Source organism: Pristis pectinata, chromosome 18 (assembly GCF_009764475.1).
Source record: "Pristis pectinata isolate sPriPec2 chromosome 18, sPriPec2.1.pri, whole genome shotgun sequence".
Taxonomy (NCBI): Eukaryota; Metazoa; Chordata; class Chondrichthyes; order Rhinopristiformes; family Pristidae; genus Pristis; species Pristis pectinata.
Genome location: NC_067422.1, coordinates 35,007,566 through 35,035,377, shown reverse-complemented (window position 1 = coordinate 35,035,377; position 27,812 = coordinate 35,007,566).

Sequence of the window (27,812 nt, the reverse complement as noted above, 5' to 3'; positions counted from 1 at the left end):
CTGTGTGGATGAGAGTGGGGGCTGTAGGAAGGATGAGCAACCGAACCGTGGTACCGTGGTTCAGGGAGCCATTCAAGAGGGGGCAGAGAAGAGAAATGTGGTTGTAATTGTGGGTAGTGTAGTTCAGGGGAATAGACACAATTCTCTGTCGCAAGGATCGAGAGACCCAAAGGCTGCTTTGCTTGCCTGGTGACGATTTCGGGACATCTCATCTGACCTGCCGAGGAACTTGGAATGGGAGGGGAAAGATCCTGTTGTTGTGGTCCATGTGGGTACCAACGACGTAGTAGAACAAGGAGGAGGTTCTGCTGAGGGAATTTGAGCAGCTAGGGACTAAATTAAAAAGCAGAACCAAAAAGGTAATAATCTCTGGATTGCTACCTGAGCCACGTGCAAATTGGCACAGAGTCAATAAGGTCAGAGAGTTCAATGTGTGGCTCAAAGATTAATGTGTGAGAAGTGGGTTTGAACTTGTGGGACATTGGCATCACTATTGGGGAAGCAGGGAGCTATTCCGATGGGATGGGCTCCCCTCGAACCATGCTGGGACCAGTGTCCTGGTGAATCGCATAACTAGGGTTCTACATTGGGCTTTAAACTAAGTAGTAGGGGTGTGGGTTCAACAGATTGGAAGAGTATGGATAAAGCAAAAGGGAAGGAGAGTGCAGGAGACATTACTGAAGTCTCCAGAATAAAGAATAAGATAGAAAGTTTAGAAAGGGATAAGAATTTAACTTCAGGCAACATGGAGACAAATTTGAGAAGAAAGGTGGTGAATACAGGACTGAAGGTGTTATATTTGAATGCACACAGTATACAAAATAAGGTAGATGAGCTTATAGCGCAGTTAGAAATTGGCCGGTATGACATTGTGGGCATCACAGAGTCATGGTTGAGAGAAGATCACAGCTGGGAGCTAAACATCCAAGGATACACATCCTATCGAAAAGACAGGCAGGTGGGCAGAGGGGGTGGGGTGGCTCTGTTGGTAAAAATTGAAATCAAATCCTTAGTAAGAAGTGACATAGGATCAGAAGACATAGAATCCTACATAGAATGTAGAAGGGTAGAGTTAAGAAATTGCAAGGATAAAAAGACCCTGATGGGAGTTACATAGAGGCCTCCGTATAGTAGCCATGATGTGGGGTATAAACTACAGTAGGAGATAGAAAAGGCATGTACAAAGGGCAATGTTACGGTGGTCATGGGGGATTTCAATATGCAGGTAGATTGCGAAGATTAGGTTGGTAATGGATCCCAAGAGAAGGAATTTGTAGAATGCCTATGAGATGGCTTTTTAGAGCAGCTTGTGGTCAAGCCCACTAGGAAAAAAGGCAATTCTGGATTTGATGTTGCGCAATGAACTAGATTGGATTAGTGAGCTTAAGGTAAAGGAACCCTTAGGAGACAGTGATCACAATATGGTAGAATTCACCCTGCAGTTTGAGAAGGAGAAGCTAAAATTGGATGTATCGGTATTACAGGTGAGTGAAGGTAACTACAGAGGCATGAGAGAGGAGCTGGCCAAAGTTGATTGGAAGGGGATCCTAGCAAGGATGACACTGGAGAGATAGTAATGGAGAACAAAGAAATGGCAGATGAACTGATTAAGTATTTTGCATCAGTCTTCACTGTGGAAGACACCAGCAACATCCCAGAAATTTGAGAGAGTCAGGGGGCAGAAGTGAGTGCAGTCTCTATTACTAAGGAGAAGGAGCTTGGGAAGTTGAAAGGTCTGAAGGTGGATAGGTCACCTGGACTGGATGGACTACACCCCAGGGTTCTGAAAGAGATAGCTGAAAAGATTGTGGAGGCATTAGTGGTGATCTTTCAAGAATCACTAGATTCAGGAATGGTTCGGGAGGACTGGAAAATTGCAAATGTCACTCTACTCTTTAAAAAGGGAGGGAGGCAAAAGGCAGGAAATTATAGGCCAGTTAGCCTGACTTCAGTGGTTGGTAAGGTGTTAGAGTCCATTATTAAGGATGAGGTTTTGGGGTACTTGGAAGCACATGACAAAATAGGCCGAAGTCAGCATATTCCTTAAGAGGAGATCTTGCCTGACAAATCTGTTGAAATTCTTTGAGGAAGTAACAGGCAGGATAGACAAAGGAGAGTCAGTGGATGTTGTTTACTTGGATTTTCAGAAGGCCTTTGACAAGGTGCCACACATGAGGCTGCTAAACAAGATAGGATCCCATGGTATTACAGGAAAGGTACTAGCATGGATAGAAGATTGGTTGACTGGCAGAAGGCAAAGAGTGGGAATAAAGAGGGCCTTTTCTGGTTGGCTGCCGGTGACTAGTGGTGTTCCGCAGGGGTCAGTGTTGGTTTCCCTACTTTTCACGTTATATGGTAGTGATCTGGATGACAGAATTGATGGCTTTGTGGCCAAGTTTGAGGATGATACAAAGATAGGTGGAGGGGCAGGTAGTGTTGAGGAAGCAGGGAGTCTGCAGGAGGACTTGGACAGGTTAGGAGAATGGGAAAAGTGGCAGATGGAACACAGCGCAGGGAAGTGTACGGTCATGCACTTTGGTAGAAGAAATAAAGGTGTAGACTCTTCTAAATGGGGAGTGAATTGAGAAATCGGAGGTTCAAAGGGACTTGGGAGTCCTAGTGCAGGATTCCCTAAAGGTTAACTTGCAGGTTGAGTCAGTAGTAAGGAAGGCAAATGCAATGTTAGCATTCATTTTGAGAGAACTAGTATATAAAAACAAGGATGTAATTCTCAGGCTTTATAAGGTGTTGGTCAGACCACATTTGGAGTATTGTGAGCAGTTTTGGGCCCCATATCTAAGGAAGGATGCACTGGCACTGGAGAAGGTCCAGAGGAAGTTTACGAGAGTGATCGGAGGTGAAAGAGTTAATGTATGAGGAGAGTTTGATGGCTCTGGGTCTGCACTCACTGCAGTTTAGAAGGATGAGGGAGGATCTCATTGAAACCTATGGAATATTGAAAGGCCTGGATGGAGTGGACATGGAGAGGATGTTTCCAGTAGTAGGAGAGTCTAGGACCAGAGGGCACAGCCTTTGATGAAATGGACGTCCCTTTAGAACAGAGATGAGGAGGAATTTCTTTAGCCAGAGGGTGGTGAATCTGTGGAATTCATTGCCACAGACGGCTGTGGAAGCCAAGTCATTGGGTATATTTAAAACGGAGGTTGCTAGATTCTTGATTAGTAAAAGGTTACAGGGAGAAGGCAGGAAAATGGGGTTGAGAGGGAAAAATAAATCAGCCATGACCGAATGGCGGAGCAGACTCAATGGGCCGAATGGGTAATTCTGCTCCTACATCTTATGGTCTATTTTAAGATGCACTGTGTGATCCCTCAGGGTCTAGTATTCCTCTCTTAGAAGCAATGAGCAAAAGCAGGAAACATGAGCTGATCCCATTTCTGTTTGTGGCATCTGTCTGTATACAGATTGATTGCTGCTTTCACCTCTCTAACAACAATTAGATCTCTTTACCTATGGATAAGTGTCAGCCTTCCTTCTGTTTGAACTGCGAGACACACAATTATTATTCTGTGTGTATCACAGTGAGTAACTGTTCCATTGTGAAGGATTGAGTCTACCTTCCTGGCCCACAATGTGGTGAGATCTCTCATGGCTGCATTCTTCAAGTAAAAGGACCACATACGTACAAGTCTGCTGTCTGTGAGAGGTGCCAGCGAGGAAATTCACCACAGACTGACGTAAAGAAGGTCTAACTATTGAGCTCACAGGAAAAATATTCCTACATCAAAAGTTGTATTTTGTTCACAGCTGCAGCTGCTCCCAAGTTGGGAACACCATGAAGCGATGAGTTTATCAACAAAAAAATGCCATGGCTTAAACCTTCTCAATGAATCTAATTAAATGTTAACCTGTTTCTTGTTTCCTTTCTCAAATTTTGTTCTTTGCCTCACCGCTACCCACACACCTCCCCAGATCACAAGCATTCATCAGCCTCGAGTTACGGCTGAATTGCCCATTCATCTCCACTTCGGCTGCACCTATTGTTGCTGTGATATACAGGGAGAGATGGAAAGCTTTGTTTACTTTGTAGAGGATTTGGGTGGCACAGTGGCACAGATAGCAGAGCTGATGACGCAGGTTCAATCCTGATCTCCAGTGCTGTCAGTGTGGAGTTTGCATGTTCTCCCTGTGACCACATGTGTTTCCTCCCAGATCCCAAAGACCCGTATGTAAGTAGGTTAATTGACCACTGTAAATTGCCTTCAGTGTGTAGGTGAGTGGTAGAATCTGGGAGAGGTTGATGGGACCGTGGGGAGAATATAAAATGGGTTAATGTAGAATTAGCGTAAATGATGGCTGATGGTCAGTACAGACTTGGTGGACAGAAGGGTCTGTTTCCGTGCTGTATGACTTGATGACTTGATGGTTATTCAAATGAAATAAAATAGTATTTTCTCTTGAGAAACAAAGGACTGCAGATGCTGGAATCTAGATGAAAAATATTTTATCATCTAGTATTTTCTCTTCATAGAGATGATTTTTTTTACAAGGTGTTGTCTTGTCGGGAAAAAAAAGACTTGCATTTAGGTAGCACCTTTCATCAGCTCAGGATGTCCCAAATTATTTTGCAGTCTATGAAGATCATTTGAAGTGCTGTTGTAATAGAGGTAACACGATGAGAAATTGGTAATGTTGGACACGGGAGAATGCAAGCTTATCTTTTAAACTAGTGCCATGGGACCATTTAAAGCCACCCAAAGAGGCATACAGTTCCACGATTCATGTAAAAGAAAGTATCTCCAATAATGCAAGTCTCTATCTAGTGTTGCTCTATCTCAGTCCAGCTTTTGTGCTCAGGATACTGGAGCTGAACTTAAACCAGGAGCTTAAAGGTAAAAATACCCCTATTGAGCCGTGGCTGATAATGGCATGGGGGTAATCAAATGTAAAGCTAGCGGGCACCGAGTCCTGAGAGAGGACTAAACACCTGGGTGTGGAACGTAGAGGTAAAATAAGGTCAGGACATCCAGACATTGTGAGAGATGCTGATATTCCCTTCCAAGGGGCAGGCACGGTAGTGCAGCGGTTAGCGTGACGCTATTACAGCGCCAGCGACCCGGGCTCATTTCCCGCTGCTTTCTGTAAGGAGTTTGTACGTTCTCCCCGTGTCTGCGTGGATTTCCTCCGGGTTTTCCAGTTTCCTCCCACATTCCAATGACATACGGGTTAGGAAGTTGTGGGCATGCTATGTTGGCACTGGAAGCGTGGAGACACTTGCGGGCTGCCCCCAGAACACTCTACGCAAAAAGATGCATTTCACTGTGTGTTTCGATGTACATGTGACTAATAGAGATATCTTATCTTAAGTCAGGTCCTCCAGATCCAACGAGGCTGGAATCACGGTTGTCAGTCCAATCTGCTCCTGCAGTTTGAAGGTTTTACTTCAATTTTCCATGACTAGACTGATTCCGTTCAGTAGGTAGTACAGATGGAGGAGGAGTTGAGAACATGGGTATCACAGTTACTCTAAAAAATAACCCTGTTGGCAGCTCAATATGCAGTGTCATTCATATACTCATTCTGTGTTTAGATGGGTTTATCTCTTTCTCTTTCTGTCTTTCCCTCTCTGTCTTTCTCTCTCTGTCTTTCTCTCTGTTTCTCTCTCACTCATTCTCTCTTCCTTTGTTTCTCACTCAATCTCTGTCTCTCTCTCTCTTTGTCCCTCTCTCTCTGTCCCTCTCTGTTTCTCTTTCTCTTTGTCCCTCTCTCTCTGTCCCTCTCTGTTTCTCCCTCTCTTTGTCCCTCTCTCTCTGTCCCTCTCTGTTTCTCTCTCTCTTTGTCCCTCTCTCTCTGTCCCTCTCTGTTTCTCTCTCTTTGTCCCTCTCTCTCTGTCCCTCTCTGTTTCTCTTTCTCTTTTTCTCTTTCTCTCTCCTGTTTCTTTCTCAGTTGCTCTTTCTCTCTCTCTTTCTCTTCCTCTGTTTCTCCTTTCACTAGCTCTTTCTCTCTCTCCCAATCTCTCTCCCTCTCTCTCATATGCACCAGGCCCATCCATTCCAAAGGCCCAAACAAGGAACAGAGAGGCCTGCATCTAATTTTATCCAAACGTTCTTAGTAGAAATAAAGAGGTAACAATTTTAACATGGTTCACACTTCCAGTTCTTTAACATGAAGCAGTTATTCTTTAGGCTGCATGCTAATTGTATCCACAGTTGTCACTGAGCGCCTCAATTGAAGGCCCAGGATGATCTTACAATTCAATCATCTTCCGTCCATTCTGGCTGCAAATGGACTGATGGTACATTTTAAATGGCCCTGTCATTGTTAAGCAGCCCAACACTTTTGTCAAGGCCTGGTACCTGTGTCCCAACTTGTATCCCCACATTAACTCCTGCTTGTTTCACTTGGCGCTGTTACCAGTTGTCATTCGAAGGTGCTCAAGTAGTTACTGTCACATTTGATCCTTGCATTTTTCACCTATCTCTGGGAGAGAAACACATCATTAATTTAAGATCTCTTTAATGGCATTGTTGAGATGCAGGGAAAGAGATTAGATTATTGTATATGGGCTGCATCATGTGAGTGAAAGTTCCTCCCTTTCAGTTTGAGCTTTTGTAGTGTTCACAGCTGCATATTAGCACATGACAAAATCACCAAAGGAATGTAACAGTGTTAGGGCTATATCATGGGTTTCAAGATGTTGTGGACTGCAATCAGTTTATTACTTATTTTTGGTGCCTTCCCCTGATCTTTTTATAATAACCTTGGCTGCCTTGAAAGTGGTTCTGCCAAATACAAGCTGGCAGCACGTAGCAAGAGGGTGTAAATTCTGGTCCAGCGTCAAACAGATACCTGATGCCAAAAGTTACGGCTACAGCTCCATATCTTAAGAAATGCGAGACATTCCAGTTTGCATGTGCGAATCTACAGTCCCAGATGCTTATCTCATGGGGCTGGCAGACCAATTAGCCGATAATCCCTCCCAAATCAGGGCTCCCAAATCCAATGAGGGCCCTCCACAGCAGCTGTCAGTCGGATCTGCTGTTGCAGTTTGAAGTTACTTCATCAGTTTACTGTAACTAGACTAATTCCATTAGCAATAGGAGAGAGAGAGAGAGAGAGAGAGAGAGAGAGGAGGAACCGGGGATGTGGGTATCAGACCCACCTTAAAAGGTAGCCTGTTAACTAAGGATGTAGTACTTAAAGCATGATCATTCTGGGTTTACGTTATGATTTTTGTTTTCTCTCTCACTCTCTCTGTAGCAGAGAGATAGGATCCAACTAACGTGTCATATGTCTGCTGTTTATAAGGTGCAGGGTTGAAGTGGGATCACAGAGGATCTTTCTTGAGGCCCCTCACTGATCCTGATAGAGTTTTGTTCTGTCTATGTGTAAGGATGTTGTGGGTTCAGGCTCCAGATTACATGACCACCAAAATCTAGGCTGACACATCAGTGCAGTAGTAAGTGGGTGGTGCATCACCAGATGTGTTGTTGTACAAGTAAGGGAAAGGACCTGTCCACTTTTTAGTTAGGAAATAAAAATGTCCCTGACACTACTTTGAAGGAAATTAAAAGAAGTTATTCCAGTTGTCTGAGACCAATATTCATTCTTCATCCAACAAACTAAACAAAAAGGAACATTTTCTCATAATGATTTTGCTACTTGGGAACGATTACTACACATAAATTAGCCACCAAATTTTTACATTCTAATCGTGCTTACACTTCTAAGCTACATCACTAGTTGTAGTGGGCTTTGGCACAGCCCAGAGTTTTATATAAATGGTGTTTGGTTCTTTCATTTGGTGAATTGGAACCACATTGGTCAAATGATGAGAAGGACTCTTGACCTCACAATCTACCTTGTTATGACCTTGCACCTTATTGTCTACCTGCAATGCACTTCCCTGTAGCTGTGACACTTCACTCTGTATTCTGTTATTGTTTTTACCCTGTACTACCTCAGTGCACTGTGTAATGAATTGATCTGTATGATCGGTATGCAGGACAAGTTTTTCACTGTACCTCGGTGCAAGTGACAATAATAAACCAATACCAATACCAATGGCAGATCAGACTTGAGAGTCTGAATAAAGGAAGATAAGAAATAGGAGGAGATGCACATTTCACAGCCTCTATTCCTGGTGTCCATGGCTGACATTTTACATCAACCCACTTTCCTGCCCATTCCCCTTATCCCTTACTTCCCTTAGTGTCTACTTCAAATAAAAACGCAATGAGCTTCTACAGCCCTCTGCAATAGAGAATCCCAAACAATCACAATCTTCTAAGTAAAGAAATGCATCCTAAATCATGGATCCCTTATCCTGAGTCTATGATTCCTGGTTCCAGACTCTCCAGGTAGGAGAAGCAGTCTCTCAACATGCCCTCTGTTAAGCCCCTTAGAATATCATACATTCCAATAGGACCATCTTTTACTCTTCCAAACTCCAGAGAGTATGAGTTGGATCTTTTTTCATAGAGTCCTCTTATTCCAGGAATCTATCCCATGTACCTTTGTTGTACATAAAGCCAATTATGTCTTTCCTTTGATGAAGAGACCAAGAAATAAGGTGCTCTTGTCCTACTGCTCCCATTTCATCATCTTGGTCATGGTCATACCAAGAGATAATTATAGTGAAGAGCATTTATACATTTCAGACAGTCCATGAATTAAAGATAGTTTTTTACGGCAAGGCTACCCTTGCAGATGACACATAGGTTGGTGGTGTTGTGGATAGCGTAGAAGGTTGTCGAGGGTTACAACGGGACATTGATAGGATGCAAAGCTGGGCTAAGGAGTGGCAGATGGAATTCAACCCGGAAAAGTGGGAAGTGATTCACTTTGGAAGGTCGAATTTGAAGGCAGAATACGGGGTTAATGGGAGGACTCTTAGCAGTGTGGAAGAACAGAGGGATCTTGGGGTCCAAATCCATAGATCCCTCAAAGTTGCCGTGCAAGTTGGTAGGGTTGCTAAAAAGGCATATGGCGTGTTGACCCTTATTAGTCGGGGGATTGAGTTCAAGAGCCGCGAGGTAATGTTGAAGCTCTATAAAACCCTGGTTAGACCACACTTAGAATACTGCGTTCAGTTCTGGTTGCCTCACTATAGGAAGGATGTGGAAGCTTTAGAGAGGGTGCAGAGGAGATTTGCCAGGATGCTACCTGGATTGGAGACCATATCTTATGAGGATAGGTTGAGCAAGCTAGGGCTTTTCTCTTTGGAGAGAAGGAGGATGAGAGGTCACCTAATAGACATGTACAAGATGATAAGAGGCATAGATCAAGTGGACAGCCAGAGACATTTTCCCAGGACGACAATGGCTAACATGAGGGGGCATAATTTTAAGGTGATTGGAGGAAAGTACAGGGAGGATATCAGGGGTAAGTTTTTTACACAGAGAGTGGTGGGTGCGTGGAACGCGCTGTCAGGGGTGCTGGTGGAGGCAGATACATTATGAACATTCAAGACACTCTTAGATAGGCACATGGATGATAGAAAAATGGAGGGGTATGTGGGAGGGAATGGTAGGTTAAAAGTCAGCACAACGTCGTGGGCCAAAGGGCCTGTACTGTGCTGTTATGTTCCATGTTCCATATGTGAGTTCAGAATTCATTTAGTTATTCTGCTAATTACAATTGATTTTAGTCAATGGTCCCTGTACACCTTATATTGCTGTATGAAACAATGTCTTATTTATATTCCACCTTTAGGCTGCCCTTGGAATGTTTCATAGCATTCAGCGTCAATGTTGTCAGGTGGGTAAATGCAGTCACCAAAGTTTGCACAGCAAAGATCTACAAACCTACAAATGAATCAATGATGAGATAACCCTTCCTTTGCACTTGAGACTTCCCCGCTCCTTTTCATCAGAATAGGAACACCAGGTCATGATTTAGAAAGAGATAAGAAAATAAATGTTAATTTATGTAGAACTGTTCACAGTCTCAGAAGACTCAAAAGTTATCCGGTTAACTGAACTCACTGTGGTGAGGTTGAGTACAATGCAGTCAACTTCCACGCCACTCACAGAAAGCAATGAGATAAATAATCTGTTTTATTGATTGAGGAATAGACATTGTCCTGGAGCCAAATGTGCTAAGCCCTTCTTTGTTTTTTTTTGTTCTAATTGTGTTCTTTCTCTTAAAAATTGTGTATAATTTATGTTTTGCTTGTGAATGCTGCTTATTTGATGCTATGTGCTTGTAATACTGCTGCAAGTAAATTTTTCATTGTACCTGTGCATACATGTACTTGACAATAAACTTGACTTTGACTTCGAGTAGTGTAAGAGTAAATGAGGTATTTGGTTTACAGTATTAGTGAAAGGAAAACACCTCCAAGATTGCAGTACACTCTTTATTCTGCATAATAATCTGGATCTCCATGATCTCTTGATCACAATATACAACTGAAGGCACTGAGCAAAGTAATATGTTCACTCAATGACGTGAAAGAAATTTGTGCTGGGGAATTGAGCAACTTGGATCTAATATCAGTATGAAGTGACCATAGCAATTTGAAATGACTAAATACAAGTGGCAAAACTTCCCGTCTTTTTAGTAGATGGGATAGTAGAGACCAAGAGAGTGGCCCAGGCTTTTCAATAAATGAGATGCACATGGGGTTTCAGAAACCAATAGATTTATGTCATGTCTGAAAAACTGCGTTCTTCAACACTACAGAACTTTCTCATCCCTGAGCTGAAGTGTGTCAGCAGAGATAATGTGCTAACGTTTCTGAAGTGAGGTTTGAATCTTCTAGCTCACAGAAGACAAAAGTCTTGAGTCACCAGAAAAGCAGCTCCACTGACAATGTAGCAGCTCCTTGAAGAGACACCCAAGAATATGTGGTCAGCTAAGACAGGGTCTTGATTCACACAAACTTCTAATACTTGCCTTAACTAAATGTTATCTCTCTTGGATCTTCAGCTCTGATGATGCTGCTCAGGTACATAATGATGTAAAGTATGACCACAGCGTTCTTTATCAAATCTTTTGCTTAACAATACTCAACCTTCTAAACATCATGTTAAAGGATATTATTGCCCTCTCTGCATTTCTCATTACGATATACTTGAGCTTTTGTCATAGTTCGGAGTGCTGGTTCTCGATTCTGCCCCTTATCCCCATTGATGGGGCCTTGTTGTGCAGCACATGGTTTCCATGCACTACTATTTGCCTAATGACACACACCTGAGTTCCATCAGGAGATATTTAAAAGAGCCCTGGTTTCACAGACACTAGTTGCCAGATTACTGGTTTACCTCTGGGTATATTTTGTCTCCTGGCTGCTTACAGCTGTTAACTCTAGAGCAGTCTTGGTTTTGTGGTTTCCCCTAGAAAGCCCTGTTTCTGTGTTGAGACTCCATCTCAGAGTCCTGAAGCAAGATTCCTTCTGTTTGTTGTTCTGTGTTTGGTACAGAGGGAGCATCCTGACTCCAGTGTCGTTCTGGTGTGCTGCATTTGGGTTCTCTGTGACCTTGCTCTTTGTGTGACATTGTGACAGAATAATCTGTCCCAACATGAACCCAGTGGATGTGAATCCCCTGCAAGACGCCCTCACCATCCAGGGTGCACTTCTGGGCTGGCATAACCAGCAGCTCTGGGAGATTATGGAAAACTTCTGTACCCTAGCAGTGACTGTTGGGCAGATCAGTGAACAGGACAGCTGACCTGGTCGTCCAACATCCCTTCCACCTACAGGGAATCCCTGCAGGCACTATTTCTGACCGGGGTCCCTAGTTTGTTTCTGCAGTATGGAGGTCCTTTTGTCAGGCCTTCAATGTCTGTAAGCCTATCATCTGGTTTCCATCCACAGATGAATGGCCAAATGGAACGGGCGAATCAAGAATTGGAAGCAGCACTACGCTGCATAATGGTGAACAACCCATCTGCATGGAGCACCCACCTTGCTTGGGTTGAGTATCCCCACAACACTCTGGTCTGCACTGGCAGATCCCCCTTCAAATGCTCACTTGGTTACCAACCCCCTCTGTTCTCCATCCATGAAGGGGACATCACTGTGCCCTCAGTTCAGGACCATCTCCCCTGTTGCTGCAAGGTCTGGGAGGACACACACACACGGCCATGCTCCGTACTGCCGACTGCAACTGGAGAATTGCTGATTGTTGTTGGGTTCCTGCACCAGAGTACCAGCCTGGGCGGAAGGTTTGGCTCTCAGCTAAGGACATCCCCCTCAAAGACAAGCCCAAGAAACTCACCCCTCACTTCTTGGGACCTTTTGAGATCGAGCAGATTGTCAATCCCACAGTGGTCCGACTCAAATTGCCTACAGCTCTGAGGATACATCCCACTTTTCATGAGTCCCAGGTGAACCTGGTGGCTAGCAGTCTGTTGTGCCCTCTGGCTGAGCCACCTCTCCCCCCCCCCCCCCCCCCCCCCCATCGCCAGATCGTTGATGACCGTCTGGCGTTTACTGGATATGTGCTGCCAGGGCAGGGGTCTGCAATACTTGGTCGACTGGGAAGGATACGATCTGGAGGAATGTTCCTGGGTTCCTTGCTCCTTCATTTTTGGACCCTTCCCTCATTCAGGAATTCCATCAGAACCATCTGGACAAGCCTGGTGGGTTGCCTGGAGGCTCCCATGTGTGGTGGCGGGGGGGGGGGGGTTATTGTCATGGTTCCGAGTGCTGGTTCTTGATTCTGCCCCTTATCCACATTGATGGGGCCTTGTTGTGCAGCACATGGTTTCCATGCACTACTATTTGCCTAATGACACACCTGAGTTCCATCAGGAGACTAGTATAAGACCCCTGGTTTCACAAACACTGCTTGCCAGATTATTGGTCTATCTCTGGGTATACTTTGTCTCCCAGCTGCTTGGAGCTGTTAACTCTAGAGCAGTCCCAGTTTTGTGGTTCCTACTATAAAACCCTGTTTCTGTGTCGAGACTCCATCTCAGAGTCCCAAGGCAAGATTCCTTCTGTTCGTTGTTCTGTGTTTGGTACTGAGGAAGAATCCCGACTCCAGTCTCATTCCAGTGTTCTGCATTTGGGTTCACTGTGATCTCACTCTTTGTGTGACATTGTGACAGCTTTAGATGGTCTCATGTCTCACAGTAGCTCATCCTTTCTAACAGCCAGCTCCACTGCCTAAATTTGTTCCAAAAGTATTGATCCGATTTCATATTTCTATTCTTTCACTAGAATCTAGTAAAGTTTGCTGGGGACGTGTTTGATTTGTGGACTTGCTTGGATTGCTGTTATCTGCCAGATCTATAGGCAGCCAGGTTCATTTGCAAAAGTCAAGTGGCTCATTTCAACCTCAAAGTGGTAAATGTGAATCACTATCATTAGCTTATTTCTGGTTACTGCTGGCCTTTCACAGTCAGAAGCTCAACTTCCTGCCAGACCAAACATGGAGTCCAACATCCCATGTCAGAGTGTTTAAGCTTTTATCAGGGTTTTAAGGAAACTTCCTGTTATCAATTGTGGAATTAACTCATGTGGATCACAAGTATGTAAGGTACAGGAAGAGTGTGGTTATGCTGTGGGAGAAGAGGAAAGTACAGCTCGTGAGGGCAGCAGAATTGGCCTCAGGACCTTTGAATTAAGCAGAGATGGGAAGACTTACATTTACATAGCACCTTTCACATCTCTTTCAAGACATCTCAGATTGCTCTCAACCAATAAAGTCTTGTCACTTATAAAGATGGAAACAATGTGCATGCAGCAAGTTCCCACAAACAGCAATGTGGTATTAACCAGATAATGCATTTTTAACAACATCAATTAAGGGATAAAGAATAGTCAGATCACTGGAAATATCTCCCACTCAGTTTGAAACAGTGATTATTTACATCTCCCTGGAAGAGTATCCAGAGCCTTGGTTTATGTCTCATTCAAAGATGTTGCCTCTGAGAGTGCAGTGCTCCTGGAGCGCCAGTGGAGATCTTTGTGCTCAGTTCCTTGGAGTGAGCCTGAACCTGGACCTTCCTAATTCAGGTGAGAATGCAACCTGCTGAGATACAGCTGTCACTTAAAGAAGATTGGTCATAACCAACACCCCATTTCAATTATACTTCTGCAGCCAGAGATTTCCAAACAACGGTTTCCTTTCCAAGCCTTCACTCCAGCTTCATCTCTCTCCCCCACCACACAGCCTCAGACAATTGTATTCAAACTTTCGTCAGTTGCTCATTCTTTTTCCTCGTGGATGTGTTACCCTTACCAACATTGCCCGTAGAAACAGGATCAATTTGCCTTCTGAGCCAATATCTAAAGCTGACTCGGAATCTAGATCTCAGATTGATCTAAGTTGAGTTTCTCCCACTCCATTATAAAGACCACGTACATCCACTCAGTAATTTTACCTGCTTCTATCCATTCCTCAGTCTGTTCACAAGTGAAACGATCATAAACACCATTATCAACTACCTACCCAATCATTCCAATGCTTACTTCATCACCCAGATCTTCTACCTTTCAAATTCATACGTAAAGTTCATCCGGACTTCTGCTACTCATGAAAAACACAAGTTCCTCCAGCATCATCGTGTTTTTCATCTCGATTCCAGCATCTGCAGTCCTTTGTTTCTCTGCTACTCATGTCCTGTCACAGGCCCAGCCCTGGATTGGTTTGCAACACCTTCAGCTTAAAATCCTTCTGCATGTCTTCAAATGGTCTAAGCAGCCTCTTTCCATGACATGCCCAAGTAGCACTTCCTTCCTCTCTAAGCACTCCACTTATGCATAGACAGGAGTCACAAGCAGTTACAGTCAAATGATCTGCTTCAGTGATGTTGACTGGAGGGCAAATTTAGTCGAGGGCTCCGGCTTCTCGATTCTTATGGATGTTCCTACCCTTTGCTCCATTACTGCCGAACATGTTGCTGGGGTCCCACTCTCTGACACTGCCTCCCTAAAAGCATCCTCTCGTCCTAGAGGCTCTGCCTTCTGATCTCCATTCCTTTGGCGAGACATGTTTTACCATAGAACCATAGAACCAAACAGCACAAAACAGGCCCTTCGGCCCACCATGTTGTGCCGTCCCTGCACATTCTGAGCAACTTTGTGGGGTTCTCTGCAACTTCAAGTGTCATTTTTGATGACGATAAAGGCGTCAGCATTGAAATGTTGATGGTTATTGCAATCATCTTGTAGGGTCCCCACTGAAAAGATTGCATCTGTGGAAACTTTACAATGAACAGAATGGCTTTGCAGATCTGTTAGTATCATGTCATTTGTAGTGATTGTAGCAATGTCCCATCAACTATAAAACATGACAAACTGATCGGAGCATTAGAAAGACTCTGTCTCCCTATCATTTGTACCCAACACTTCTCTGTACTTTCAGCAGAGGGAAGAGGATTAGCTAAAAAAAGATACAAGTGTTACACTGAACTTCATGTCTCATTCATAAAGCTACCTCTGTGGGTCAATAATTCCATAAATATTTAATTACATTTTCAGAAGGAAATAAAGATTCTTCAGAGTGATAATTCAATCAGTGATTGTGTACACAAAATGAGCTGTGCAAGATGATTGCGCTCCTATTGAACAGTCGCTATAGGTTCTGTAAATGTTATTGCCCTGTCTCTCCTACGGGAGTTGCTTCAGTGAAAAGCGTAATTGGATGCTGTCCTGAATTAATTGAACCATCCAGCAAGTCGGGAATTAGAGCTTTGTCTAAAATAAGAAGGACAATTACATTGGTGTATAGTTTAATCACATCCGTCCCACTTGTGAAGATATCTCTTTGATCAGTGTTTTTAATCCCGGCATTCCCACAGTCCCAGCACAGAGTCATTCCCACAGGAAGCTAGATTGAGAACTGAGGCTGTGGTACCTAAGAGTCCCAATCTTTTTGAGGGTGGTTCCCAGCTGTAAATTCAGGCTCCGAGAGTTGACTTTGTGTTGGGTGTCTCACCAAACCCCAGCAAAGACGTATTGAGCCACAGTGTGATGATTACATTTGGAAAAGGTGTAGAGCAGTGCAGGCTGGGTTTGCTGATTCTGTACTTGAAAGTGCACATTTCCCCTTGGTCGTGTCAAATCGTGACCCAGTGTGTGCAGAACTGGAAGACTCCAAGCCTGTAGACCTAATGTGGCATCTGCACACATGACAGGGTAATGGAAAATGATCACCTGCACAAACACACAACACAAAGGTGCAGTTGAAAGGAAATTAGGTAGTACCTGTTCAGCCTGTTATATGAAGACGAAGTTGATGTTACAGCTCTCTCCCTCTGTTGTCGGAATTGACACATTTGCATTTCTATGTCAATGGAAAACTTTGGTGAAACGAAGAATTAAAGGTGACAAAGTCAAGATAGATAAGATGTTGGAGGGACTTGTTGGTGTTCCTATAGTGGGCTAAGTCACAGCTCCCTCCCACCCCCCCCCCCCCCATTAACCCCATACTCTGGCCCAATTTGACAGGGTACGTGGGTGAGTCAAATTACCCTGTGGCCCCCTGACCCTGGAGTTTGGAGTCAAGGTGTAAGAGGCCTCTGCTGCTATTCCACTGAGGCCCCAGGACCAGAACAAGGGGATAAGTTAGGGTCTCCCTTCAAAGATATCTGTACATAGAGCATCTTCACAGATTGTTTCCACCAGGGACAATGCCTTCAGGGCAACACACAGCTCCCATTGGTAAGCATCAGCCGCGTTGTGCTGCAGGAGTTGCCTGTCTTTTACCGGGACTTTTTCAGAGTCTGGGACATGATTGCCTCCAGTCAGAGTGCTCCCCTGCCATTGGAGGGAGGAGCTCTCGCTGCGTGAAGGACAAGATGAAGGGACGGACCGGACGGTGGAGTGACCTGCACATCACTGGGGCGTGTGTCCCAAGTCTCTTGCAGTCCCTTCACAATGGGTGTCAAGAGAGCTCAGGGGCATGGGGCAATTCTGGCTGAGCTGACCCCCCAGTCAGCCAGGACTCATTGGACCCAGGTCCCACAACTCTATATATATAAAAAAAGGCTTTGGAGAGCTTTTTAAATCTCGACCATGTTCAGAGACATTTAAAACGATTAGCATTTCTTTAACAAACAACCAAAAAATTATTTAAGATCTATGGCACAGAAGGACGGCATTTGGTCCATCATGTCCATGGATGAGAAAGATCTACCCATCCAAATCCCGCCTTCCAGCACTGGATCCATAGCCCTGTAGGTCACTGCCTCTCCAGTGCACATCCCAGTACTGTGCTGAGTCCCAAAGCCTTGCTACCCTGCTTCAATCCAAGACATTCTTACCAGTGAACGTTATGAGCCTGTTGAACATTGGTGCTTCCTTTTGGAACAAGTTGTTGTAGCATCTCAGTTATGATGAAATGTCGTCAACTTGTTTCTCTCTTCATAGATGCTGCCTGACCTAACAAGTATCTCTGGCAAACTTTTGTTAACTTTAGATCTTCGGCAACTGCAGTTATTTTGCTTTTCCATTTCTGATTGACATAAGCTCCTTGAATTGAGAGCTGGCTCTGTTTCAGGTTGGAATGGAGGTCACTCACTACAAGAAGTGGGTACCTAGCAACATTGACCGATGCTGGAGTGATTAACCTTGAATAGTATGATCATGTTTTGATTTTGATTAGCCAAGAGACTGTAATGCTTTGGAATGGGATTATGATGTATAAGACATTGGTTTGGGACATGCCAGTTAGTCTTTCTCTCCACATTATATTTTTATGTGTTCCTAATGATTAATCAATCTGCAATCCCAGACAGTAGTTTGAACCCCTTCCTCCACCTTTATTTATTTTAACAAGCTTTAAATAGTTTAGGTAAATCTTGTTTAAAAATGACATGAGATGAACGTAATTCTGGGATGACTGTATGAGATCTCCATTCAGTCTGTGTGTGGTCAGTGCATATGATGGTCTGCGGTGCAATTGGCCTTTGTTCATCCGTGGATCCTAAAAGAACTTAAGAAGGGAAGGTGAAGTGATATCTGAAGTTTGAGGTGGAAACAGGAAAAAGAGTTGCTCAGTTGACCCCCTGGGACACTACTGCCATTTAACAAGATTACAGTTATTCTATACCTCAGATACATATTTCTTTATTATCTCACGGTTGACTTTAATGGAAGGAAAAATGGTGCTTAATAAGTAGCCCAGCTAATAATCCTGATGCAGGGTCTTGACCCATCCTTCTGTCTCCACAGATGCTGCCTGACCCACTGAGTTCCTTCAGTAGTTTGCTTTTTGAGCCAAACTAATAAAGCCTGTTTTACCCTAAAAAGCCAAAATCTTACAAAGCCAAAATTGCCTCCATTTTATTATGGCTAGAATTGAATGAAAAGATTGTGGAAAGAATCAGCCATTCTGAAGCGATATGGGCCCAAATATTAAAACTCATATCAGAATTTACTGGTTTAGTTTATCTCAGTTGCCTGAGGCTCTTCTCTTGTGATCCATGATGATAGACATTGCCCAAGTAACTCTTAAGTGTACTTCTACGAATGTCATATAGTTTTACTACATTAAAGGCACTATATGAATGTAAGTGCTGTTGATTAGGGAATTCCAGGATTTTGAACAAGCAATGTTGAAGAACAACAATGCAGGTCCAACTCAGAATGGTGTGTGTCTTGAGTTCATGGTACAAAAACAGAAAATGCTGGAAACACTGAGCAGATCAGGCAGCATCTGTGGAAGGAGAAACAGTTAATGTTCAAGACACTTTGTTAGAACTGAGAAGAAGAGAAATATAAACTACAGACAGTTCCTGGGTTACAAACATCCAACTTATGGACATCTCTACATACGATCAAGCTCTTATAATATTATTAAGTTCAAAAGTGTGACGTATATATATACTTTTGTGGCGGCCCGCACACGTGGGACTCGAACCGCCATCGGGAGCCGTGGGTAGACAAGCAGTAGCGCGTTTGGAACCACCCGCTCAGGGTGGACCTTCCGGGGACCGTCAGACATCACGTCCGCCCCGCAGGTCGCTGGGGCCCATGGGAAGGGAGATGTAAGCGCGTGATTTTGAATCAGTAACAGCTTGTTGAGTTCAGCACTCGCTGCCTCCGTGTGTTTCTTTAGTGGCGCGTTGTGCACGGCTACACTTTGTTCCTATAAATGGCAGAACTAGTTTCCTCTCTCTCCAATTTTAGTAATTGTTCTCTCTTTTCAGTCTCATGTGCTTTTGATGCCATTCACTACAATACTGTGGAGATGTGGTTACCTTATCAAGTGATTTTTTGTGTATTTTCTGACTTACAGACAAAATCAATGTATGGATGTCTGTAAAAACTGAACCCGTTTGTTACCAGGGATGGCCTGTAGTTTTCGGTAAGAGACAAGATGGGGAAGGGATGTGCAGATTAAGGGGATGTTTCTGATTGGGTGAGTCTAAATAGCTTAATGGAGGTGGTTACCAGCACATTAAGGTTCTTTGTCTGTCTAAAGTGTAGTAAGTGATGAGGCTCTGGGACCATCCCGCTGGCAATAAACAGCAATGAGCTAACACAATGATGGGCAGAACTGGCCAGTTCTGAGACAGATGAAAAGAAAGGGACAGATACCTAAAGTTGAAGAACTCATTATTAAGGGTCCTGGACCCAAAACGATAACTGCTTCTCCTTCCACGGATGCTGCCCGACCTGCTGAGCATTTCCATCATTTTCTGTTTCTTGTTTCAGGTTTCTGGCATTTACAGTTTTTTGATTTTCATTTGGAGTTGATGCAGTTCCCCGTTATCTCTGCCCTTTCCCTTCCAAGTTGTGGAGGTTTTAAAAATTTTTTAAAAGGTTTTAAATTTTTAAAGTTTAAAAAAATTTAAATTTAAAGCAAGCAGCACAATTAACCTGTAAATTGCACATTAACCCAATTAAACAATATTTCTCCTCCTCTCAGTTGCTTCCCCTCTGCCACATCTGTTCTCATGATGAGGCTGTCCATTCCAGCACATCTGAGATGTCCTCTTTTTTTCAATAAACGGGGTTTCCCTTCCACCACTGTCAATTCGGATCTTATCCGCATCTCCTCCATTTCCCGCACATCTGCCCTCACCCTATTCCCCCTCCCATTGACATAACAGGGATAGGGTTCCCCTTGTCCTCACCTACTGTAATAGATAGCTGGGAATGCAAGGGTTAATGACTGGCAGTGTAAGAGTTAATAGCATGCTTCTCATTGTAAACGGGTTCTCAAGGTAAAGAATGATCTCATATATAGTGTGATTTAGTTTTGTCTAGTTTCAATGCCAGATGCAAGTGAAAAAGAAATAATTTTTTTAGACATATCTTGTTATGCTAGAAACTTTATGTAAACAATTGCCTGTGTAAGAGTAACTTCTTACTTAGTTTTCCCTCGAAAATAGGTATAAAGGTATGTTGTATTGGAGTCCTCTTTGAGTGGGTTTTGGTATAGAGTTAGGGTTACATGGTTCTCTCTCTCTCTCTCTCTCCCTCTCTCTCCCTCTCTCTCCCTCTCTCTCCCTCTCTCTCCCTCTCTCTCCCTCTCTCTCCCTCTCTCTCTCTCTCCTCCCCAACTCCTGCTAGCGAAAGTTAATAAAGCATTTATCGTAAACTATATACGATCTACCCAGACCATGTATGGGGCACAACCATGAGATCTCTTTTCCCTCTGTCATGCTATACTGAATCCTGAAGAGAATATTAAGTGGAAAGCAGCGTTCTACCTATTACTGCTATCTATTACACTACCGCCCCGTGAGCCTCCGCATCCAACACATCATTCTCCGCAACTTCTTCTAATGAGATCCCACCACCAGGCACATCTTCCCTTCCACCCCTTCTCTCCACTTTCTGCAGGAATCGGTCTCTCCGCGACTCCCTTGTCCACTCGTCCCTCCCCACCAATGACTCCTCCCAGCACTTATACCTGCAACCGTGCAAAGTGCGACACCTGTCCCTGCACCTCCTACCTCGCCACCGTTCAGGGCCCCAGTCAGTCCTTCCAGGTGAGGCAGCGCTTCACCTGTGAATCCGTGGGTGTCATTTACTGCATCCGGTGCTCCCAGTGCGGACTCCTCAACATCGGCGAGACCCGACGCAGACTGGGCGACCGCTTCGTCAAGCACCTCTGCTCCGTTCACTACAACAGTCAGGACCTCCCAGTGGCCACCCACTTCCCGTTCCCACAGCCTCCTCTACTGCCACGTTGAGGCCAGATGCAGGCTGAAGGAGCAACACCTCATATTCCGCCTTGGGCGTCTCCAACCTGATGGCCTCAACATCGATTTCCCTAACTTCCCGTAACCCCTCACCCCCCCCCCCACTTTGTTTTCTGTCATTCTTGTGGCCTCCTCACTCCTTCTCTTTCCCCTCCCCCACCCCCATGACCTGCCCACTACCTCCCTCTGGTTCCCCAACTCCTTCCCTTTATTCCATGGTCTACTGTCCTCTGCTACCGATTCCCCCTCCTTCAGCCCTTTGCCTCTTCCAATGATCACCTCTCAGCTTCTCACAACATTCCTTTTCATCGCCCCCTCCCCCACCCACCTACCACCCCCCTTTCACCTGGAGTCACCTATCACCTGCCAGCCTGTGCTCCTCCCCCTCCCCCCATCTTCTTATTCCGGCTTCTGCCCTCTTCCTCTCTAGTCCTGACGAAGGGTCTCGACTCGAAATGTCGACCGTTTATTTCCCTCCAATAGATGCTGCCTGACCTGCTGAGTTCCTCCAGCATTTTGTGTGTGCAGTAATGTTTAAAGTTTTGTTAATTTACTGTTTAATCTGAAAGCTGGAGAGCCTGACCGGCTTCACACTATAAAATATTTGCAATTTTGTGTGTGAATGTCTAACATTGTGAATTTGAAATAAAACTGTTAGCTGTACTGGAAACAAACTCTTCTGCCCTCATGTAAGAAAGGTGAGAGAACTACAAAATGCCATGACAATGTCTCAGGGGGCAGGTGCCTCAAGTCATGAGCAGAATCTGAGCTTTTCAAAGTCATTTGGCAGATACAATAAATAACATATTAAAGTCCCCAAGTATAACGGGCAGCTGGTATAAAGCAGTTAAAGGTTCATTCTTCACTAAGTAATAGGACCCTGATGTCCCTCAAGAATGCATGATCCCATTTCTCTCTAGTACCATGCTCCAGTTGTCTGAGGTGAGTGCAGGATGCAAGGAGGAGCATTAACCCTCACTACTACCCCCATTAATCAGTAAGCATGTTAAGAACTATATGTGTGCGCAAGCAAATAATGTTTTATATGCCCTTCAAATGCAACTTGGTTTACATTTCTGTGCATGTCTTTATTTGAAACATAGACTGTGTTATAACGTAGGTAAACTAGTCATTTCTGTGTTTTTTATGCATTGCACATTCCTTAACCTTGCCCCTCAAGTCCATGCTTGAACTTACAACTTTTAGACTCCTTTAGGTGAGTGACCCACACCAAGCCAAAGAGTACACTACCGCAGCATTCCCTATCCTTGAACCAACTCAGAGTCCATTTACTTACTGTGTATATTAGCTGCCCAAAGTTCACAGTAGAATTTCCTCCTACAATGGAATTACAGGACAGGAATTCCATATCCACACAGCACAATTTTGTAGTTCAAAGAACTAGACAGGGGTATAGTCTTAATGCAGATAGACTGATGCACTGTTACTTAAAAAAACAATGTGCGAGACTAAAATCAGGAATTCACTCCTGAACATCAGTCATGTATTAGCTGAGTCTGTTGTCTGGTGCTGATTGCCAAAGCTTCTAGCCAGCTGCATGCAAGTGCTGTAGCAGAATTACATTTGCTACTGTCAACGAGGGTTACCTCAACTTATTTCTCATGACTGCTATTATATTATTGCGATCTCATTAATCCAATAAGTTGAAGCTAATATGTTCATTTTCAGATCGAAACAGGATAAACTCTGTTTCTAGAGTCAGTGTTGAGGACCTCCAGGCTTCTTCCTCTCATCATAAATCATCGCATCACCACCTCTGGTGGGTCTATCCTGCTTGTAGGATGGGACGTCACAAGAAGTTTTGATGGCAGAGTCTGCTATGTTGGCTATATATATGATTCCGTCAGAAGGATGATATCCTGCTATTGCCTGACTAGTTTGTGGAACAGTTCTCCTAGTTTAGACACCAATCCTCAACTGTTTGTGAGGAAGACGTTGTAAGGTCAACTGGGTTGAGAGCACCTTTACTATATCCAAATTTGGTGCCTTGGTTAATGCCAGGTAGTCTGTTTGTTTTTACCTTTTATCTGTTTTAATATGATTGTATGACACTTCGGGGGGGGGGGGGCGGTGGTTAACGGTAATTGCAAAAAAAACAGAATAGTTAATGTTGGATAAACATGACTTGATATCAGAAATGACTAGTATGTTTATTTTTCAAACAAAATTTAGAGATAACAGGCTTTAGAGGGTTAAATTATAAGCGATGTTACGTAAATGTGACTTGTTTGTCCTTTAAGATTGACAGATTTCAGCACAAAATGTAGACTGAGAGCTTAACACGCCGTTGAGAAGGTGCTGCACCATCAGAGTGGCCAGCATTCAAATAAGCTTCTAAACTGAGGAGTAGAATGTATAAAAAAACCTATGAACAAAATGTTTAAAATGTTAAATGAAAATTCAGAGAAACTATTTGGCATACTGGGGAGAATCAAGAGGAGACATAACATCAGAATTAACATTAGGACATTCAACAGTGGAATTCCAAATAGCTTGGGGGAAATGTGGAACTCTATCTCCCCAAAGTATCATAGATACAGAGGGCAATTGGAGCATTCAGGATTGTGAATAACAAACTTTATTTAGTGAGTCTATCAAGGGTTTTGAAGCAAAAGTATATCAAGTTGCAGATCTAATTGACTGAAGGCACAAGTCCTGAGGGGGCTGAATGCCCATTCTTTTCCAATGTTTTATATGTTTTGAGTGATACAAAAAATCCTTATTAAACAAGCAACGTGAACAAAAAAAAACTCCAGCATTGAAAAAAGAACTTATTTACACAGTAATATAAATCATAGTCTTGGATGAGCATCAGAGCGAAATGTCAATCGTTTTGTTACTGTGTATTCAGCTCTGAATTTTGGAACTGTACATCTCCATTTTGCTTTCACCAGACCAGGCACCAGCCGACATCAATGACTTGAAACACACCAGCAGTTCAATTCTTTTGTACCACCTCACAATAACATAATGATATCCACAAAGTCAGTTTTCCCTGCGTTCTCTGGTTTCTTTTCACATCCCAAAGGCATGCTGGCTGGTGAACTGGTCACTATATATTACTCCTAGTGTAGCAGGCAGTGGAAGGATTGAGAGAGAATGAGTTGCAAGGAAATAAGTGGAGAATGGGATTGATGAGATTGCCCTGAGAACTGGCAGACTTCATGGGCTGAATGGCCTCTTTCTATAAAGGGCACAGTGGTTAATGCTGTTGCTTTATACCTTTCTGACCTCAGATGCTGTCTGTGTGGAGCTTGCCTTTCTCCCTGTGACCGTGTGGGTTTCCCCAGGGTGCTCGGTTGCTTCCTACATGCCCAAGGATATGGTGGGTTAATTGGCAATTGTAAATTATTCCTAATGTAGATAGGTCAGAGTAATTCAGGACCAAAGTAGGCCCTTCAGCCCAACTCGTCCATGCAGACCAAGGTACCCATCTAAGCTAGTCCCATTTGTTCGCTTTTGACCCATATCCCTCTCAACCTGTCTTATCCATGTAGGTAACAGAAGTATGGTGGGTGGGAGCTGAAGGGGTTGAGAGGGGAAAAGTGGGATTGGTGTAGATGGTTGGCCTGGACACAATGGGCTGAATGGTCTGTCTCTGGACATTATGACCATGACAGTTGGCTGTCATCTCATCTTCATCTATTTAACACCATCGTACAAAGTCAAGATTTACCTCCAGGAGCTTCAAGTAAAATACAGTTCAGCATCTTTGGAGAGAAAGGGATAAACACTTAAATAACGAGACTGCAGAATATGATACTGTATGTTTACATTAAAGTACTGAAGGAAAACAGAGCCCAAGCATTTCCCAATTTACGCTCTGCAGTGTGTTACTCCCGTTCTCTAAGTGTCTTTGCAATGTGGAACAAATGAAATTCTTTATTGATTCACTGGGGAATTTTCTAAAAATAAATGGAATGACGCAGAAAGTCTTAAAGCTGCTGCGCCCAATAATTACTGTCATTTTGATTGACAGTCTGAAATCTGACAGCAGGAAGTATTTATGAGCAGTTCAAGAAAATAGTTTCACCTGTGCTTCGCCATGACAACACAAACTGAAATCAGAAGAAGCTTTAAGGATGAACCAGTGGGAATCTGAACATGGCAGTCAGATTTTGCAGCCAAGACACACATTTGGCAAACTGTAGACAGACTTTCAATAGTTCCACTCTCTGAAATTGAGCTCATTATGTGATTAGGGACAAATCCTGTATTTTATTGACAAAGAGATATAACAATTTGCTTACCGCTTATGTGTATGATGATGTTTCACTTGGCACCTTTGGTCCGGTATACATGGAGCCTGAACCTAACCCTGACGGCACAACCAAGTATAAAAGAAAAATTCCTGTGCAAGGACGCTTCAGTCTGGTCTTCTGGTCTTTACACTTGAACTACATCAGTGTTAGAAGTGCATACATGCTCTGCACTTACAGTGATAATGCACTCTTAAACTCGTCTTTTTAGGCAGTCCCTTGGAATCGAGGATGACTTGCTTCCATCCCGATTATTGGTTTCTGAAGTGGCTGCTGAGGCCAATGTGGGAACCACAGACCCTTCCAGAGATGGGGCAGAGGTCCCTGAGAAGGGACGACAGGGCGAGTGGTATGTGAGATGGTATGTTTCTTCTCCTGACAAAAAGCTTCGAACATGGTGTAGTCATAACCATCACCCTCTTTCTTCAGAGGGACCAGCACATGAGTTCATGGCAACATAGACAGTCCAACCACTGATACCTGTTAGATTCTGTCATCATCTGTGTGAGGAGCTTCAAAGGTGGCCCCATCACCCATGACATGACAGCTACTACTGGACTGAACCCCACATAATCTGCTCTTCCATCTCCATCAACTTGGCTCCAAAACAGCAGCATCAACATTTCTGTAAAAAGGTCAATGTTAAAGCTGTTTAATGGCCCCACAAAGCTAACTCTTCTCAGACTGCGCCCCGCAAACAACTCAGCAAACAGGAGCCGCAGTGTCCGCAGTGAATTGGCATTCTTGAAATCGGCCATAAATAGCATTCTGTGAAGAGACTCTTGGCTTTTCTCCCAAGAAGAACCAGGGCTGGTTTGATGACAGTAATCAGGAGGTCGAGGAACTAATTAACCACAGGCATAAGCTCCACCACGCCTCAAGGGAGACAAAACAGTCCTTAAACTACATACCAAGATGATGCACACATCAGTTAATACAAGAAAGTAATGTTTCAGATCTGCCATCCTTTACAGAGCTATTGTTACACAGTGCAGCAGATGCCACTTCTGAACCATGCAGATGTGTAAGGCAGGATGATGTTCTCTGTACTCTGCCGCAGAAGTGCAAATATTAATTACATGTGTGAATTGGCTTTGGAAAGCTGTATGTCCCCAAAATATTATCAGTGAAGTAATGATGACCCAGTGCTGATTTGTTATGGTGTTTCTCAAAGCTGGAGTTGCGTCTGGAGTTCAGCCTTAACTCTTAAAAAGAATTTAAGTCTCTTGTTCAGCTACTCCCTATCAGGAAGTGGTCTAATGAGGCAACTTGAAGGTTGTGGGTTGAGAGTGGGAGTTGCTGCAAGCTTCAGGTTATAATACAATCCTTGGAGAAAGAAAGAAGAATATTCTCTTGGATTATCTGACCATCAGAGCACAAAAATTTAACTTGGTGTGATGGTGTGGAACAGGCAATGGCGAGGTGGCAGCCAGTATACACCATCATTTCTATTTCACTTTGTTTGATTCGACACCCATCCTAATATTACCCTTCTATATTGTCAGTCAAGCTGTGACCACCAGCCAGCCAGGAAGAAAATCCAAGGATATAGAGTGAATGGGATTTTCAGCAAGGAATCGGACACTGAAAAAAAAATAGGGAAGCGGAGAAAGAACGAAAGAACAGGACTGAACAGATAACTGTATCAAAGTGCCAACATAATCATGCTGGGCTAAATGGTCTCTTCCTCTAATAACGTTCCAAAGGAGGAAGTTATTTCAATGAGAGAATTCTTACTCTTAAATATCCATTAGGCTTTATTGATTTTTGCATGCGCCTTAGATGCTACAGTTCTCCATCTTCCCATCCACCTGGGTGAAAATCAGTCTTAAGATCCAGATCTTCTTCAGGAAAAACATTGTCATCATGGTAGGATTTAAATTTTACATTTTACCCAGCTTTTGCCTCAGAACCTTAAGCCAATTCACCAGGCTAGATCCTGGGAACATGCAGTAGTGTAAAAACATGCAATAGTGAATCAGCAGCCGATTTGTTCTACATCTTTCCCAAACGAAGCCAGTGGAAATGAAAATTGGAAAGATGTTGAATTCACTTTCATACAGACTTCAGGTCCTCCCCACTGCCCACTCTCTCAGTGTGGAGGTTTGTATCCTTAATGTAATTTGAATCTGTCATGATGCGGAGATTTGTGACGTATAGCTCCCAAGTAGATAGCTTGCGGTTCATGGAAAAAACTATAAGTTGGAACAGCAACTACCTGTATAAGATGTGAAGCTGGCTCCAACAGATTACCAAGCCTTTAGACTCCAATTATCAGCACATTGAGAGAAGACTTGAGCTCCACTGAATGATAACCTGCTTTCCCTGTATCCAAATAACCTGCTTGTATCACATGTCAACAGCCCTGCAAGGCCTTGATGGGCCCAATGGCCATTTCTACCATGTTTTACGATCAGATTCGCTTGTCTCTCATGTTCCTGCACTTTCTACTGCCCCGAT